Source organism: Mastomys coucha, unplaced genomic scaffold (genome assembly GCF_008632895.1).
Source record: "Mastomys coucha isolate ucsf_1 unplaced genomic scaffold, UCSF_Mcou_1 pScaffold17, whole genome shotgun sequence".
Lineage (NCBI taxonomy): Eukaryota > Metazoa > Chordata > Mammalia > Rodentia > Muridae > Mastomys > Mastomys coucha.
In genome coordinates this window covers 33,200,971-33,210,744 of record NW_022196899.1, presented here as the reverse complement: position 1 = coordinate 33,210,744, position 9,774 = coordinate 33,200,971, and positions in this window count along the sequence as shown.

The window sequence follows — 9,774 nt, the reverse complement described above, 5'->3', positions numbered from 1 at the left end:
CACAGTCTCTAAATGCTGCCCCACCCCAGTACCTTTCTTTTCTGGTCTTATCTCTCACTCTTTTCTAACTATGCACCTGATGATATCTCAAATATACTTGGGACTGTTGCTGCATCATTGAATCTTGGTAAATCCCAAACATCACTTTTTTTCATTTTCTCATATTCCAATCCACTGGTCCAATTTCTAGAAAGCACACTGAGGAAAATTTTTCCACCATGCACACACTTACTCTGATGAGTTAGAAAAACTAGCTTTTTCCCACTGCATATGGAGAATGTATCAGAAAGTTCTCTATATTCTGCCTTTGAAGTGTGTCCAGAATCTGACTTGTCTCAACTCACATTATGATAGACCTGTGAGAATTCAGTACAAACCAAGCAGTTATAGGGAAGACTGCTAGCACAGCATACCTCTACCTGCCAGCACCTCCAGTATCAGTTACCTACAGGGTACCCCTCCCTTGCTACATAGCCTGGCCAAGAAGCTTACATACTCCTTCTAGCCTTGTTGACTGGTGAAAATGCCCCCTAAACTTGAAGACCTGACATTTACATCTCAGTGCTGAACAGTGTGATGTCAACCCTTCGGGGTATTATCACTTAAGATTTTATATAGAATGGTGAATAATTCTGTAAAACTTACTCAGTACTATCGGAATTTTAAAAAGAGATTTATTTTAGTTTATTTTCATGTTCTACCTCCATGGATGTATGTGTACCACATGGGTGTACTATCCATGAAAGCCAGTAGATTCTGGTGCCAGATCCTCTGGAAGTGGAGTTACAGCTCATTGTGAACTCACATGCAAGTCTGGGAATCCAATTGAGGTCCTCCACAAGAGCACCTAGTACTCTTAATTAGTGTGTCATCTCTTCAGCTCTAGAGTTCTGTAAAATTTAATTAAGAATCAAGACAATATACACATGGTTTCTGAGAGTAAGGTCACATACAGCAGTACCACAAAACTCTTGTGAGCTTCCCCATGAAAATATAACCATCCTTAGAAACATTGTTTTGTGGAGATTATGAAAGACAAAGTGGGATAAGAAATAGACCACTGACTGTGTGCACAAGACCCCAGGGGAGAGCCTCCTTGAGTTCCATCCCTAACTGAGGATGTATTGGCAATGGATGGCTGCTGGAGAAGGAAAGATTGAGTTTCCTTGGAAACAGCTTCCATAGACAGTTCTCAGTCAAGCACATGCAGGCAACACTAAGTAGATTCAAGGCACAGTTTAAAACTGAGGAAGGGAGAGAGGGAGGGAGAGACAGACAGACAGACAGGTCAACTAAGCACAGGAAGTTGAGGGAGAAAAGAGGTCCAGAGGTATAGGAGAAGTGTTGAAGCAGAAGAAATGTGGGGTGGACCTGATCAAAACACACTAGATAGATGTCTTAAATTCTCAAAAAATATTGAACATTTTTTAATGAGCACATTTTATGTGATTAATTTCTAATGTCTTTAACCTAGAATTATTATTCAAGTGGGCTCAATTCACTTACAAACTTTCCTTGAAATTTATGCTCCAATTATGAAGTCTTGGGTGTCTCATGTGTTTTATGCATCTTCTTTCCTCAAAAAATGCTGTGACTAATAAGTCATTGGGCCGGGACTCTTAAGAACAGACCATCAAACACAGCAGTCAGCTGTTCACATCTCAGATGTGTAAATATATGTATGTATGCATGGTATGTTTCTGTGCCTGTGTATGTGCAGTGTTTATGTTTGTGCATGAGTGTACATGTGTATGTATGAGTGTACATGTGTATGTATATATGTATGTATACATGTGTACCTGTGTAAATGTCTACACATGTGTGTACATGTATGTATGTGTGGGTACATATATGAAGTATGTGCACATGTTTGTGTGTGTGCATGTGTCTGCATCCCTGTAATTTTATCATAGATGACTCTCAAGTCTACTTAATACATCTATCTCCAAGTTCAATTTATTGCCAAGAATTGCACAGAGAAGGATATAAAGCTTAACTGTTAAGTTTTTGTCTTATAGATTTTAGTTTTGTCCCATAACATTCTGATTGACAAGTAACTATAAAGATACCATGCTGAATCCACCTCAATCATCTATTTTTCTGTGTTCAAATCCAGCAAGTTCATCCCAACTAGAAGAGCTCACTGTAAGACTGACAAATATCAGAATTCTTGTTAGAGACAAGATGTTTCTCTAATGGCTGTGGGACTCACTCCCCACCCCTACTTCCCAAGTGAGGGAGAGCCTTCTGCTATCTCTGTCCCCATTTTGCACATCAGACAGATGGTTTCTCACTGTAGGCTATCCCACCCAGGGGGAAGCTGAGTGTAGCTTTCGGTTCCCTTCAGTGATATCACAATAGCACATTTGTCTTATCACCGAAGTCTAAATTGCTTACTCCAGTCCAAGTGAAGCCTTCATATGTTTGGGGTTCTAGAAAAGCCGTTGTCCTTAATAATGACTTCATTTTCTTTTGCCAACTGGTCACTTGTTTAATGGTATCTTGGAAACTACTGCCGAGAGAGAAGTTTATTCTTTCTACAAACAAGGCATAAATCAGAAATAATGATTGTTTTAAAGTACTTAAATAAATGCATCACAGAAGAAGGAAAAAATGTCAGGTTTCAACTCTGTGTAGCAGGAAAATGCATTCTAGACTTCCAAAGTGCTGTAAAAGAGGAGAAATTTAATACAATTCTGCATCCAGTCAGTAGACATTGTCTTTGACAGATTGTCTTAAATGTGAGCAAAATACACAATCTGCTTTTGGGTGCTACGAGGCTCATGTGGGCCCATTTTGATTTGTTTCCACTAAGGTGTGGAAGATGGCTTTTCCCTTGTTTTATCATCTGGGGGTTCCAGATAATGGTGCCTTTCCTGAGTGTGAAAGTAATCCCCTCACAATACTTCCAGAAAAAGTGAAAAGTCCCAACTACAATTCAAACATTTATTTTTCATCATCTCTTTTTATCTGTTTGTATTCTGTTCCAACTATACAAATTTCCTTCCTTCCTCTGCACCCCACCATATTTCTCCTCTGGCCTTGGTAGTATCCAGTGCAGCCCTGGCTCAGTTAGCTATGAGCAAGTTTTTCCTTGTAGCAGTCCCTTTACACATTTCTCTCTTTCATCCACATTTCTGTTTGCCTTTACCAGTTCAAAGGCTGTGTATTTCAAAGTTATCACTCAAAGCCCATAGGTAGCACAGCATAAAATCTGTTCCTTGTGGATGTCTCTTCCTCAATGTTTCTCAGGTACCTCTTTCCTGTCTCCAGTTTAATGGGACAAGAAGTTCTCAGAACCTCTGTCTTGCAAGATTATTTCCCATAGATACTGGCTGGAGGTGTCCTGATCTTACTCCTTCCCAAAGTCCTACTGCCTTGATTTGAGCTTCACCTTTCTCTACTTTGGTTCCCTTTAGAGTTGAAGGTAAATTCCAATTCCAGTGAGAGTTCAGGACTCCAGTTCACCCTGAAGAAAGATAGAAGCATTTCTAACCATGTACAAGGCAGTTTGATCATTGAACATTAACTCTGTCAAGATGCTCTGTGTAGTTAAAATAGGCTAAAAGAAGACGGCAAGACTCTGCAATATTTTATTCCTCCTTCGGTGCATGTGTATGTAGGACGGAAGGAGGGCTAAACTGAAGAGGGCTAGGAGGAAACAAAATGTGATCAACTGACTCTTTGAACATGTCTAGATTTAATTAGGTCCTCAAAACTATCCACAAAACCTCAGAACAGACAGGTCAATTGTTTTAGTAGCTGTGTCTGGCCTTGGGGCTTTCTTCTGATGAGCCTTCTTGGTGTCCAGTGTGTCATAGGAATCACAGTTTCCAGCTTATTTTCAAAACACTTTGTCAAAGGTTTACAAAGTCAACACACACAAAACATCACTCAGGTGTGTGCCCAAATCATGTCTGCCAGTGAAAACTAAGTGGGAGTGGTCGAATAAGACTGCAGGGGAGATGGAGCCAGCATCACACAGGATCAGCATCCTCTATGGAGAAAACCTTTCACATAACTTTCTACTTTTCAACATGCAAATTAGTTTTACTCATTAAATAATACATAAAATCTCAATGCAGAAAACTGACCCACCACTTGCAAATCCATGCAAGTTTCCTTTCAACCCATGTTTACTGTTTTGGCAGATAGATAGATAGATAAACAGACAGATAGATAGATGGACAGACAGACATATAAAAGTATCCATGCTACTTGGAGCTTAAATGATGACTTTCTTTTAGTCTAAGAAAGCACTCTACTATGGGTCTATCCTCCAAGACCAGTTAAAATAAGTTTTTGTATTTTATTATAATAAATATTCAGAGAAATAATTTAGTCAATAATGTTATTTTTGTGTAATGATCCTTTACATCAAAGCTTTGCATCAAAGCTGGATATTTTTCACTAAAAATATGGTAGCTAGCCCATTAGTTTACAAAATGGGTAGACAGACAGGTGTTTGTGTATGGTTCTGGGAATGGAGTATTACATGCATGTTCTATGTCAGGACATGTAATGTACAGTCTGTTTTGCTTTGCAGAAGCTTTATTTCAGAACAGTAACATGACTATATTGAACAGTGGGTTACACGTTCCTTTAGTAGCTAAAGTTGGTCCTTAGTCTACCTCAGATCTGCACCATCCTGGTTGAAGGAAGAATGGAGCAGACAGACTGCATTATGTCATGGAATTCTAAGAGGTATCGTTTTCTCCTAGCCTGCTGAGAGTGTTTGGAAGGGGCTTATCCTTCCAGTAAATTTAAAGATTCACAAGTAATCCTTCTCCATTTTATTATCAATATTTTATCTAATAAGTGAGTGGTTTACATTTGGTAATTTGATAAAAAACCACTGTGTGTTCTCTATTTACTGGTTTCAGCACACTGTGTGGGTGGGCAGAATTCTATCTGAGGGCCACCACCAAGCCAGCTGGCCACCTCGGGGTCTCACGGTGGGTGTTCAGCTTCAGTGGGTTGCTGTGTGACATGAAACAGGGCTTTGACCCCTGCAGCACTTCTGCTTGTAAATGAGAGCTGAGCTATAAAAGCCATGATGATCTCATCAACAGTGGGTTCTCCCCTGACACATTCCATGTTGGGGGTTATTTACTGTATGTGGTGACAGAGTCTTGCCTTGCCAACTGAGTGAGTTGAAGAAATGTTTTAAAAGGTTGGAAGTCAGTTGTGGTTGCTGCTGATTTTCTTTCGTCATTACTCCTTGGAAGGTATCCATTATAAAATATTTCAGATTGACATTGACCTCCTATAGAGCAGACATACAATATCTGTCACTGTGCTCATTCCCAAATCCACAGTTATGGCAGTAGATGAGACATAAACTCAGGTATGCAGATACAAAACGGCCAAGACCTACCTGGAATTTTAGTCTTGGTTTGGCCTTTGAACTGCTGTATGGTCCTTTTTAGCATGTCAAAAGCTACATGCTGAGCACAGAGTTATCACACAGCTACAGTAAGGAGATTCTGTGAATGTCTCTTACCTTTCTTTTTTAAAGTGTGTGTGCAAGCACATAAAGAAAGAGAGATGCGGGCTGTATAGACAGACAGACAATAGCCTTCAGGTTTGTCCTACTGGGGTAAAGGAGACTTTCTAAAGAAGTCCTACTGGAGTGAACACTGACTCAAAAGTTCCTTGAGTCACTACGCCCAAAGATCCATCTAGTTGTTATAAAATGTGTTGCTTGGATATGGGAAGAAACAGCTGATAAAGGCGGCCATGAGATACAGCACTAAGGGCACTGTGGAGCACAGCTGCCTTTCAAACCAGACAGCCATGGACTGGGGACAGTCAGTGTGTAAAATACACAGCACATGGATGAGCTTGGATCCTCAACAACCGCATCGAACCCCGAAAACCAAGCACAGTGTCAGATGCTTGGGATAGAGACAGAAAGACCCAAGGACATTGCTGACAGCCACACTAGTCAGAACAGTGAGTTCCAGTTATACTAAGAGACTCTTCTAAAACTATAGTAAGATGGGATAGCTTTAGAGGAGGAATCTATTGTTCACCTGTGACCACACTCATGAACACAGATACCTGCACATAAGTACACACATATATGCCTGTAGCCTCCTCACTTACTTGAGTGTACATATGCATACCTAGACCCTTGGACACCTGGACACATACATTCACAATATACATTGGCATTAATGCCTAAGCATACATGTGCATTTGCTTACACACCTGCACATGTAAGACACACATCTGAACATACAACACACTCACTTATACTCCTGCACATATGCACACCCTCTCACACATGCACAAGCACACACGTACATACTTGCACATGCACCTATATATTCATACTCACTTGCATGTATGCACACACAACACTCACACTCCTGTACTCTTTTACATCTTCACTCAAATGAGTAAGTGTATTTCTTAGGCAAGTCTGACTTTGTGAGTCTAGTCTTTGGGATGCATGGGCACATAAACACAAGCACACACACGGAAGGACAGAATCAAGCCTACCAAGTTGTCTTCTGATCTCCCCATGTACTCTGACACTAAATATATTTATGATATTAATTCAAACTATCATTGTAGATGGAATTAAATGAGCCAAGCCTTGAATTGATTTGTAACCCATGTCTCACATCTCAGTTGTACTGACTGGAGTTAAAAATGTTACTTTGAAAACTCAAGTTGATAGAAAATTGACTTTATCAATAGAAAACTGATTTGATCAAACACATGAGACAAAATTGGCATTTATGATATGCTAGATGATAAATTCTCAGCAGCGTTTGAACTAAGCAGATATGGCTGAAGGGTAGAATGATCCCTGCTCATTTCATAAGCGTCTTTGCTGTTGGAAAGTGGTACTGGATGAAAGATTAAGCATGTTTATACTTCTCTGGGATCCTGTCACAGAACTGGACCCCTCACTATGGAAAGATATAGATTTAGTAAACAAACCATTTCTGATCTCAGCAAGGAACTTAACAGGGATTTTTAGAGTCAAACACACAGGAGCCCAGCTTGGCTGCAGTAGTAAAAGAAACAACCATCTAAAAGTTTCAAAGAACAGATGTTTTCTATCTCTAAAGCCACAGCAAGATGAGGGACAAACAAAAACAGCATCCCAGGTCATCCAGGAGCATGAAACTCAGGGGAGGAGTCAGCTGTGCTGAGGGCTGGGGCCAATCCAGGTAAAGCCTGTGGGAGGGATTAGTAGAAGGACATGTTCTTTTTTTGGCCTTGTATGGTTTGATAACAGATAAAACCCTTGTCCAAGAAAGAAAATAATCACTCACTGGTATGGATAAAACATGTGTTTGGCTGTTCAGTTATATTAATGATTAATTTCTATTTTAAATCTGAGAATTTCAGGTAAGATTTATAGGATATCAAGCGAAATGAAATGTAAAAACTCAATATTTGTTAGAGCAGTAAAGATGTAGGGAGGGGTGTCATGATGGAACAATCAACAGAAGTCTGCAAAGTCCAGGTGAAAATACCTCCTGCAGGACATCTAGCCCCTAATTCATCTTAACTCACCTTAATGCCTCTCTCCCTAGACATGAAATGGATAGCTTCTGAGGATGCCTAAACACTCCTAATTTCCCCATCATGCCCTTGTAAGTGCCTGATGGCATAATGACTACAGAAAACCACTAAAGGTTAGAAATTATGCAAATCAGAGCAAATATTGAGAAGGTTAATGAGGGCGGAAGAAATGGGGCAATTAATACTGGAGGAAGCACAAGAGGAAGTTGTGCTCTTTAATTATATTATTTCCTCTTGTGCTATTGAAGAGTAACTCAGGGTTTGACAATCACATCTCTTTAGTACTTGATGATCAGAATGGCCAGTGTGGGCCTCAAGATGGCTCAGTGGGTAAATGAACTTGCTGCAATGAAACACCATGACCAAAAGGCAAGTTGAGGAGGAATGGGTTTATTTCATTTATGCTTTTGCATGCTCTTCATCATAGAAGGAAATCAGGATAAGTATCCAAACAAGGCAGAAATCCGGAGGCAGGAGCTGAAGCAAAGGCTATAGAGGGATACTGCTTTCTGGCTTGCTTCTCTTCTTCATGGCTGCTTCAGTCTGCTTCCTATAGAACTCAGGACACAGGCCAGTGCACAGTATCTGCACATGGTCCAGGCCTTTCCTCACTATCAGTAATGAAGAAAATGTTCTATAGGTTTCCCTACAGCTTGGCCTTACGGAGACATTTTTTCAGTGGAGTCTCCCTCCCCTTGATGGCTCTAGCTTGTGTCTAATTGACACAGAACTAGCTAGGATAGATGAATTCTGAATGTACATACACATACGGACACACACAATCATATACACACACTTACACACATACACTCAAATAAATGTTTAAAAATAAAGTTAATTTTTGGTTATTATTTATTATTTAATAAATAATAGAAGTATTTATCTGGAAAAAACTTTCAGTGGAAGTTCACTTTAAAATTTTAGTTTTATAGATATTTTTATTTCTAACCTTCCATCTGATTTGTTTTATGTCATCCTTGGCTTATTTTTATTTTGTGAGTTTATTTTCTCACATCTAAGAAGTTTGTCTGCATATATACCTGTGTACCACAGGCATCGAGTGCCCCACAGAGGCCAGAATAGAACATTGGATCCCCCAGAACTAGAGCAACAGATGGTCTTTTGGGTGCTGGGAATTGAACCCTGTTCCCTTAAAATAATAGCTGGTGTTCCTAACAACTGAGATATCTCTCCAGTCCCATGGTTCATGTTTCGTTGTTGTTCATTATTACTCCTCCCTGAAATGAGGCAATCTTATGAGCAGTGCTACTGAAGAAGAAGAGGATGGAGAGATGTGTCAGAGGGACTTGAGTGGTGTGCTGCTGAGGTTGAGACTGCTAGGTGAAGCCATACGTGAGAGAAGAGGAGTGCGCCACTAAAGTCCCTTTCACTGTTTATCACAAAAGCTGTAGATTGAAGATATGAAAGAAACAGAGAAGAGCTGAAATGTTCATCATATAATTCTGGTTATGGGCATATGGGCATTCAACACCAATGTGTAAAGCTTTTGTTTACTTGAACATCTTTATAATACTATAGTAAAATCTCTACATCAGCTATTGAATACAATGTGTTCAGGTGATATATTGAAATTCAGAAGCACAGTAAGCCCCGTGAGGAATTCCAGGAAAGATTAGACTATCTCATTCTTCCAGAAGTCACCGCAGAGACACAGGGTACTGCCACATTACTGAAAACAAATATTTGCCTAGAAATGTGCTGTTAATTGGTATTATAAGTACACTTTTAGAAAGTAAAACTATTTATTTTTAAATGATACTGCACTCATATAACATGAATGTTAAGTTGTATAAATCAGTAAGTTAAGACTGACAACGTAAAAGCTATCAGTAGCTAGTTTAAAAATACACTCACATACACACACACACACACACATACACACACACACACACACAAAAAAAAAACCTATAAATCCATGGAGAAATGCTTGCCCCTCCTCAAAAGGAAATGAAAACAATTTAGTTTGGGCACATAGGTTCTCTGTAGGGTCAGCAAAGACTGGTGTGTGTAATGATATCTGTTTAGGGTCAAAGCAGGGCCCCAAGCATTGGCCTCTCCACCGAACAGAGTGTAAACTGTCATGTGGACTTTGGCAGCAAGTGTCAGGATGTGAAACACAAGTTGTACAGGCTCTCACAGCCAGAAAAGCCACTTCTAAGAGTTTACATTAGAAAATATTACCCAGTTTTATGACAATACAGAAAGTTT